The sequence below is a fragment of the Coregonus lavaretus genome (genome assembly GCF_964263955.1).
Source record: "Coregonus lavaretus genome assembly, chromosome: 25".
NCBI classification, from domain to species: Eukaryota; Metazoa; Chordata; class Actinopteri; order Salmoniformes; family Salmonidae; genus Coregonus; species Coregonus lavaretus.
The window spans coordinates 44,772,740-44,783,765 of record NC_140012.1 but is presented as its reverse complement, the minus strand read 5'-3'; positions in this window follow the sequence as shown (position 1 = coordinate 44,783,765).

Here is an 11,026-nt window from a genome sequence, read left to right as displayed (position 1 = left end):
AGAAATACACATCTAGATCCTAAACATAGAAATTCTAACATAGATCTTCACGCCCTGACCAAACCAACTAAAGACAACAGGCCTCTCAAGGCCAGGGCGTGACAATATGGTATTATTGTATTATTCTAGATGGTGTTATTGTATTATTCTAGATGGTGTTATTGTATTATTCTAGATGGTGTTATTGTATTATTCTAGATGGCGTTATTGTATTATTCTAGATGGTGTTATTGTATTATTCTAGATGGTGTTATTGTATTATTTGTTTGAGAAAGAGAGAGAGAGACACACACACAGTCTCACACACACATGCACAGACTTGCACATACACACACACACACACACACACACACACACACACACACACACACACACACACACCCTCCCCTGCTGCTTTCACTACTGCCTTGGAAAACAATGGAGGGAAAGCGATGTCAACAACCCCAAGCAGGCACCCAGAGAGAAAGGATCTGTATCCCATTAAGACTCTACAGTACAGCAGAGATCATTAAGACTCTACAGTACAGGAGAGATCATTAAGACTCTACAGTACAGGAGAGATCATTAAGACTCTACAGTACAGGAGAGATCATTAAGACTACAGTACAGGAGAGATCATTAAGACTCTACAGTACAGGAGAGATCATTAAGACTCTACAGTACAGGAGAGATCATTAAGACTCTACAGTACAGGAGAGATCATTATGACTCTACAGTAGAGGACATCATTCAGACTCTACGATACAGCAGGGATCATTAAGACTCTACAGTACAGCAGAGATCATTAAGACTCTAGAGTAGAGGAGAGATCATTAAGACTCAACAGTTCAGCAGAGATCATTAAGACTCTACAGTAGAGGAGATCATTCAGACTCTACAGTACAGGAGAGATCATTAAGACTACAGTACAGGAGAGATCATTAAGACTCTACGATACAGCAGGGATCATTAAGACTCTACAGTACAGGAGAGATCATTAAGACGCTACAGTACAGCAGAGATCATTAAGACTCTACAGTTCAGCAGAGATCATTATGACTCTACAGTACAGGAGAGATCATTAAGACTACAGTACAGGAGAGATCATTAAGACTCTACGGTACAGCAGAGATCATTAAGACTCTACAGTACAGGAGAGATCATTAAGACGCTACAGTACAGCAGAGATCATTAAGACTCTACAGTTCAGCAGAGATCATTATGACTCTACAGTACAGCAGAGATCATTAATACTACAGTACAGGAGCGATCATTAAGACTCTACAGTAAAGATCATTAAGACTCTACAGTAGAGGAGATCATTAAGACTCTACAGTACAGGAGAGATCATTAAGACTACAGTACAGGAGAGATCATTAAGACTCTACGATACAGCAGGGATCATTAAGACTCTACAGTACAGCAGAGATCATTAAGACTCTACAGTAGAGGAGAGATCATTAAGACTCAACAGTTCAGCAGCGATTATTAAGACTCTACAGTACAGGAGAGATCATTAAGACTACAGTACAGCAGAGATCATTAAGACTCTACAGTACAGCAGAGATCATTAAGACTACAGTTCAGCAGAGATCATTATGACTCTACAGTAGAGGAGATCATTAAGACTCTACAGTACAGCAGAGATCATTAAGACTCTACAGTACAGGAGAGATCATTAAGACTCTACAGGAGAGATCATTAAGACTCTACAGTACAGCAGAGATCATTATGACTATACAGTAGAGGAGATCATGAAGACTCTACAGTACAGGAGAGATCATTAAGACTCTACAGTAGAGGATAGATCATTAAGACTCTACAGTCCATCAGAGATCAATAAGACTCTACAGTACAGGAGAGATAATTAAGACTATACAGTACAAGAGAGATCATTAAGACCACAGTATAGGAGATATCATTTAGATTCTACAGTACAGGAGAGATCATTAAGACTCTACAGGAGAGATCATTAAGACGCTACATTACAGCAGAGATCATTAAGACTCTACAGGAGAGATCATTAAGACGCTACAGTACAGCAGAGATCATTAAGACTCTACAGTACAGGAGAGATCATTCAAACTCTACAGTACTGGAGAGATAATTAAGACTACAGTACAGGAGAGATCATTAAGACGCTACAATACAGCAGGGAACATTAAGACTACAATACAGCAGGGATCATTAAGACTCTACATCAGAGGAGAGATCATTAAGACTCAACAGTTCAGCAGAGATCATTAAGACTCTACAATACAGCAGGGATCATTAAGACTCTACAATACAGCAGGGATCATTAAGACTACAGTACAGCAGAGATCATTAAGACTCTACAGTAGAGGAGAGATCATTAAGACTCAACAGTTCAGCAGAGATCATTAAGACTCTACAGTACAGGAGAGATCATTAAGACTCTACAGGACATGATAGATAATTAATACTATACAGTACAAGAGAGATCATTAAGACTCTACAGGAGAGATCATTAAGACGCTACAGTACAGGAGAGATCATTAAGACTCTACAGGAGAGATCATTAAGACGCTACAATACAGCAGGGAACATTAAGACTCTACAGTACAGCTGAGATCATTAAGACTCTACAATACAGCAGGGATCATTAAGACTCTAAATTAGAGGAGAGATCATAAAGACTACAGTACAGGAGAGATCATTACAGTACAGCAGAGATCATTAAGACTCTACAGTAGAGGAGAGATCATTAAGACTCTACAATACAGCAGGGATCATTAAGACTCTACAATACAGCAGGGATCATTAAGACTCTACAGTACAGCAGAGATCATTAAGACTCTACAGTAGAGGAGAGATCATTAAGACTCAACAGTTCAGCAGAGATCATTAAGACTCTACAGTACAGGAGAGATCATTAAGACTCTACAGGACATGATAGATAATTAATACTATACAGTACAAGAGAGATCATTAAGACTCTACAGGAGAGATCATTAAGACGCTACAGTACAGGAGAGATCATTAAGACTCTACAGGAGAGATCATTAAGACGCTACAATACAGCAGGGAACATTAAGACTGTACAGTACAGCAGAGATCATTAAGACTCTACAATACAGCAGGGATCATTAAGACTCTAAATTAGAGGAGAGATCATAAAGACTACAGTACAGGAGAGATCATTAAGACTCTACAGTACAGCAGAGATCATTAAGACTCTACAGTAGAGGAGAGATCATTAAGACTCTACAATACAGCAGGGATCATTAAGACTCTACAATTGTTGTGTCAATTCCTGACTACAAGCTATACCGAGCACTCAAGCCTAAATCCACCCAGGGTGCTCAAAGCACTCCCAACCTGCAGGGGGCAACCATGCAACCGGAGCTGTTGAAACCAACCACCAGGAAGTGCTCTGGGGACCATATTAACCTGCGCACCCACAAGCAGTGCATGTGCATGGCATCGAAATGTTTGGTAAAAGCTTACTTGGCTCTCACTCATTCCTGAGAAGAGATACCAATGACCACAGCTCCTGATCATCCAAAGACGCAACTGGTAGGACAGAATGTGTTGTGAATTCATGCTTCTATATGCCCTTTTGGTTTGGTTGTAACATACAATACAATTATTAATTAAATTAAATAGTGAAGACTTCATTATGTGAACGTAGAACTTGACAGTAACGTTACTATAATCATGTGTATTGTTAAATGTTTAATTATGATATTGATATTTAATTATTAACTTGCAATGATCCTAGGTTAATCTAAATGATGAAATGATTGTTTGGTTAGGTTTGAGGATTCAGTAACATTAGTTTATGCTTATTTTTGAGAAAGTGGAATTGAGAGTTATTTGTAACTAATCCATGGGTTTTGTTTGTGTGTTTTGAAGGTTATCAACCTATTCTGTTCCATCTTTATGACAATAAAAAATCATAAAGTGAACAGTTTTGAGTTGTCCTTTGCGTTCATCAAGGATAAAGCCGTTTTCAAGTTTGGGCAGAGCTGTGGTCAGCCAGAAATCACGCAGAACTTGACAACAATACAGCAGGGATCATTAAGACTCTACAGTACAGCAGAGATCATTAAGACTCTACAGTAGAGGAGAGATCATTAAGACTCAACAGTTCAGCAGAGATCATTAAGACTCTACAGGACATGATAGATAATTAATACTATACAGTACAAGAGAGATCATTAAGACTCTACAGGAGAGATCATTAAGACGCTACAGTACAGGAGAGATCATTAATACTCTACAGGAGAGATCATTAAGACTCTACAGTACAGCAGGGATCATTTAGACTCTACAGGAGAGATCATTAAGACGCTACAGTACAGCAGAGATCATTAAGACTCTACAGGAGAGATAAATAAGACTCTACAGTACAGGCGAGATCATTAAGACTCTACAGTACAGGAGAGATCATTAAGACTCTACAGTAGAGGCGAGATCATTAAGACTCTACAGTACAGGAGAGATCATTAAGACTCTACAGTAGAGGCGAGATCATTAAGACTCTACAATACAGCAGGGATAATTAAGACTCTACAGTAGAGGAGAGATCATTAAGACTCTACAGTACAATAGAGATCATTAAGACTCTACAGGAGAGATCATTAAGACTCTACAGTACAGGAGAGATCATTAAGACTCTACAGGACAGATCATTAAGACTCTACAGTAGAGGAGAGATCATTAAGACTCAACAGTTCAGCAGAGATCATTAAGACTCTACAGTACAGGAGAGAGAATTAAGACTCTACAGGACATGATAGATAATTAATACTATACAGTACAAGAGAGATCATTAAGACTCTACAGGAGAGATCATTAAGACGCTACAGTACAGGAGAGATCATTAAGACTCTACAGGAGAGATCATTAAGACTCTACAGTACAGCAGGGATCATTTAGACTCTACAGGAGAGATCATTAAGACGCTACAGTACAGCAGAGATCATTAAGACTCTACAGGAGAGATCAATAAGACTCTACAGTACAGGCGAGATCATTAAGACTCTACAGTACAGGAGAGATCATTAAGACTCTACAGTACAGGAGAGATCATTAAGATTCTACAGTACAGGAGAGATCATTAAGACTCTACAGTACAGGAGAGATCATTAAGACTCTACAGTACAGGAGAGAGGTGGTCAACATTTACATTTTGGGTCCATGGCCAGGAAACTCCCCAGACCTTAATCCCATTGAGAACTTGTGGTCGATCCTCAAGAGGCGGGTGGACAAACAAAAACCCACAAATTCTGACAAACTCCAAGCATTGATTATGCAAGAATGGGCTGCCATCAGTCAGAATGTGGCCCAGAAGTTAATTGACAGCATGCCAGGGCGGACTGCAGAGGTCTTGAAAAAGAAGGGTCAACTCTGCAAATATTGACTCTTTGCAGAAACGTAATGTAATTGTCAATAAAAGCCTTTGACACTTATGGAATGCTTGTAATTATACTTCAGTATACCATAGTAAATCTGACAAAAATATCTCATAACACTGAAGCAGCGAACTTTGTGAAGACCAATACTTGTGTCATTCTCAAAACTTTTGACCACGACTGTACACTATGCTGTTAGCGCCACGTTTCCACCTGTATATCAGAATACCTCACTACGTCCCGAATGACACCTATCTTCCTTATGTAGTGTACTATATAGGGAAAGGGGTGCCATTTGGGAGTAAACCTTGTGCGTTTATAGATCAAAATCAGTCTGAACTCATTATGAGAGTCGGCAATGTACCCACATCCACACCCATACACATCCACACCCACCCACATCCACACCCAAACACATCCACACCCACACACATCCACACCCAAACACATCCACACCCAAACACATCCACACCCAAATACATCCACACCCAAACACATCCACACCCACACACATCCACACATCCACACCCATACCCACCCCACCCATACACATCCACACCCACACCCACACACATCCACACCCACACACATCCACACCCAAACACATCCACACCCAAACACATCCACACCCAAACACATCCACACCCAAACACATCCACACCCAAACACATCCACATCCAGCAATACCCACAAACATCCACACCCACACACATCCACACCCACACACATCCACACCCATACACATTCATACCCACACAAATCCACACCCACACACATACACACCCACACACATTCACAATCACACACATCCACACCCAAACACATCCACACACATCCATACCATACACATTCATACCCACACAAATCCACACCCACACACATACACACCCACACACATTCACAATCACACACATCCACACCCAAACACATCCACACCCACACACATCCACACCGTACACATTCATACCCACACAAATCCGCATCCACACACATCCGCATCCACACACATTCATACCCACACACACATCCATTCCAACACACACTTCCAATTTATATAGCCTCTTTATTGTTATTTTATTGTGTTACTTTTTATTTATTATTTTTTTCTTCGTTTATTTAGTAAATATTTTCTTAACTGTATTGTTGGTTAAGGGCTTGTCAGTAAGCATTTCACTGTGCTACACCTGTTGTATTCGGCGCATGTGGCAAATAATTTGATACAGTCAGATCCGTCCACACACACACAGCATAGATATGAAATATAGTATTTTACAAGCAGTTCAGAATAAAATACTGACCTCAGACCTCCAGACCTACGAGACCTGGAAGGCATTGGAGTAATGTGTATGTGTGTGTGGGACTGTGGTGTGTGACTGTGGTGTGTGACTTTGGTGTGTGACTGTGGTGTGTGACTGTGGTGTGTGACTGTGGGACTGTGGTGTGTGACTGTGGTGTGTGACTGTGGTGTGTGACTTTGGTGTGTGTGTGTGGGACTGTGGTGTGTGTGTGTGTGTGTGTGTGTATATAGTTACACTGGAGATTGAGTTGTACTGTGCTTTCATAAAGACCAAGTCCTAGCCAGAAACTTTCCAGAAAAACACCAGAGAAATGTGGAACACTGAGGCTGCAGCCATGACACCTTCTCTGCACCACATACCCAGGACTGGTGTATTCCTCCTCTCCAACGCTCCAGCATAAAGGAGGTAAGAAAAATAAACAGATCTTCTTAACAACAACAAAAATAAAAGACGAACCAGGTAAAATATACATTATTATTAGGTCATGAAAGGATAATAAAACTTCATAATCAAACCTTAAAAGTTTATGAATTCCTTGTTCAAATAAACAATAAACTGATCTTAAATTATTCTCTAATTCCGAAAAGGAGGTTTGCTCAGGAGTTCAGGAAAGAGAGAGAGAGAGAGAGAGAGAGCGATAGAAAGAGAGAGCAAAAATATCCTCTGTGTACAACGAAAAACACAAAATAATGCAGAATTAGGCCGATACCCGCTAATTATCAAAATCCAGAAAAGAGCCATTAAATTCTATAACCACTTAAAAGGAAGCGATTCCCAAACCTTCCATAACAAAGCCATCACCTACAGAGAGATGAACGTGGAGAAGAGTCCCATAAGGAAGGGAAATTACCCCTTTTTTGGACAAAAATGATTGGCAACATATTGGCATTGGGCGAAACTTACACCCAAATGAAATGTTTACTCAAATGGACGGCAAATCGTGTAAAACATATTGCAAATGGTATACAGCAAATACCAAGTGTAGTAACTCAAAAATCCTCAGGATGGCGAGCTTGCTCCACCGTAATAAAGCATATTGCAAATGTACACCCAAGTCAAATCTCGAATGTGAAATGACCAATTATAAAAACTACGTCAAAATGTCGCTTTTGTCTCAATTATACATTTCTAAAGAACCGTATGGATATAGATTTGTTTTATTTTATGTGAGTTTGTCCATTAGGCCTATGGCATATCAGGCATATTACACTGCATATTACACACACATTATACTGCAAATGGACAAAGTGTCCACTTGTCACATCTGATCATAGGAAGTCGGGTTCCGAACCCAAAAGTCACAGAACCATGTCCAAATGTCATATGAAATGTCCAAATGTCATATGAAATGTCCAAATGGCATATGAAATGTCCAAATGGCATATGTAAGTATTGAAAGTACCAAATCAGTATGTTAGGTCTATTTGCCAGATATGATCATAGGAAGTCAGTTCCAAAGCCAAAGTAAGTGAACCATGTCCAAATGGCCTGTATAATGACCAAATTGTATATATCAGTATGTTAGGTTCCTCTCCCTCAATAGTTGGTGTTGAGTTCAGCCTGTCCATTTTGTGATGGTAAATCACTGCTTAAACAGTGTCCATTTGCAATATGATACATTGCCAGTGCTAATATGTTATACTGGACATGTTGGCACTGGCAATACATCACATGGCAAATTAACACTGTCCAATTTCAGTATAACATGTTAAGACTGGCATGTACAAAAAGTCCATTAGCAATGTACAGTACCCATCAAACAGACATAGTGGTTCCTCTCCCTCACTAGTTGGTGTTGAGTTCAGCCTGTCCATTTTGTGATGGTAAATCACTGCTTAAACATATGGGTAATGGACAGTGTCCATCATAACATGTTAAGACTGGCAATGTATTATGTGTAATCGACACTGTCCAATAGCAATATCTTACAATGGGCATTTTCCATCATGAATTGGACATGCTGTTATGTTGCTGAAATGCCCAATTTTCAAGCTCACTGAACTCGTGAACGCCTAGAACTGATAGTAGATCCTCTCCCTTGCTGGTTGGTGTTGATTTCAGCATGTCCAATTTGTGATTATAAATGCCCATTGAAAGATATTGCAATTTGACTTTTCTGTTTGCCGTATGAAATATTGCCATTGCCAATATGTTCAGTACAACATATTGGCACTGGCAATATTTCATATGGCAAATGGACAAGTCCATTTGCAATATCTTTCAATGGCCATTTACAATCACGAATTGGACATGCTGTAATATGCTCTTACATTGCTGAAATGCCCAATTCTCAAGATCACTGAACTTGGGCTGGCCAACAAATGATAGTGGATCCTCTCTCTTGCTCATTGGTGTTGATTTCAGCATGTCCATTTGGTGATGGTAAATCACTGCTTAAACATATGAGTAATGGACAGTGTCCATCATTACATGTTAAAACTGGCAATGTACAGTGGGGAAAAAAAGTATTTAGTAAGCCACCAATTGTGCAAGTTCTCCCACTTAAAAAGATGAGAGAGGCCTGTAATTTTCATCATAGGTACTGCTTAAGCCAGTACATGTCCAGGCCCGTCTGAAGTTTGCTAGAGTGCATTTGGATGATCCAGAAGCGGATTGGGAGAATGTCATATGGTCAGATGAAACCAAAATATAACTTTTTGGTAAAAACTCAACTCGTCGTGTTTGGAGGATAAAGAATGCTGAGTTGCATCCAAAGAACACCATACCTACTGTGAAGCATGGGGGTGGAAACATCATGCTTTGGGGCTGTTTTTCTGCAAAGAGACCAGGATGACTGATCCGTGTAAAGGAAAGAATGAATGGGGCCGTGTATCGTGAGATTTTGAGTGAAAACCTCCTTCCATCAGCAAGGGCATTGAAGATGAAACGTGGCTGGGTCTTTCAGCATGACAATGATCCCAAACACACCGCCCGGGCAACGAAGGAGTGGCTTCGTAAGAAGCATTTCAAGGTCCTGGAGTGGCCTAGCCAGTCTCCAGATCTCAACCCCATAGAAAATCTTTGGAGGGAGTTGAAAGTCCGTGTTGCCCAGCGACAGCCCCAAAACATCACTGCTCTAGAGGAGTTCTGCATGGAGGAATGGGCCAAAATACCAGCAACAGTGTGTGAAAACCTTGTGAAGACTTACAGAAAACGTTTGACCTGTGTCATTGCCAACAAAGGGTATATAAAAAAGTATTGAGAAACTTTTGTTATTGACCAAATACTTATTTTCCACCATAATTTGCAAATAAATTCATTAAAAATCCTACAATGTGATTTTCTGGATTTGTTTTTCTCATTTTGTCTGTCATAGTTGACGTGTACCTATGATGAAAATTACAGGCGTCTCTCATCTTTTTAAGTGGGAGAACTTGCACAATTGGTGGCTGACTAAATACTTTGTTTCCCCACTGAATATAGGCAGACAGCCTGGCGCTGTTACTGCTGGTGCCAAGCTTCCAACACACACACACACACACACACACAGACACACACACACAGACACACACAGACACACACACAGAAACACACACAGACACAGACACACACACACACACACACACACACAGACACTGGTGCCAGTCTGGATTCACAGAGCCTTCCGCTAGCTAGCCGGGGTAAGAACAGCATAGCACCCTCAGCTGTTGGCACATCAAATGTACCATCAACAGCTTAAAACATTCCCCTGACTCGCCAGTGTGTGTGTGTGTTTCTGTGTGTTTCTGTGTGTGTTTCTGTGTGTGTGTGTGTGTGTGTGTGTCTGTGTGTGTGTATATCTAGCACCCAGTGAACGTGTCAGAGTGTGTGTGTGTTTGTGTGTGTGTGTGTGTGTGTGTGTGTGTGTTTCTCTGTGTGTGTGTGTGTGTGTGTGTGTTTCTCTGTGTGTGTGTGTGTGTGTATATATATATATCTAGCACCCAGTGAACGTGTCAGAGTGTGTGTGTGTTTCTGTGTGTGTGTGTGTGTGTGTGTGTGTGTGTTTCTGTGTGTTTGTGTGTGTGTGTGTGTTTCAGACAGGGCTCCATCTCCAGCCAACATAAACGCCAACCAGGACTGCGTCCCCAATGGCACCCTGTTCCCTGCACCATGTTTTAGCAGAGCCCTATCAAACGAGCCGGATCTCAGGATCTCAGCCTCTTTCTCAGCTGCAGAGCCCTATCAAACGAGCCGGATCTCAGGATCTCAGCCTCTTTCTCAGCTGCAGAGCCCTATCAAACGAGCCGGATCTCAGGATCTCAGCCTCTTTCTCAGCTGCAGAGCCCTATCAAACGAGCCGGATCTCAGGATCTCAGCCTCTTTCTCAGCTGCAGAGCCCTATCAAACGAGCCGGATCTCAGGATCTCAGCCTCTTTCTCAGCTGCAGAGCCC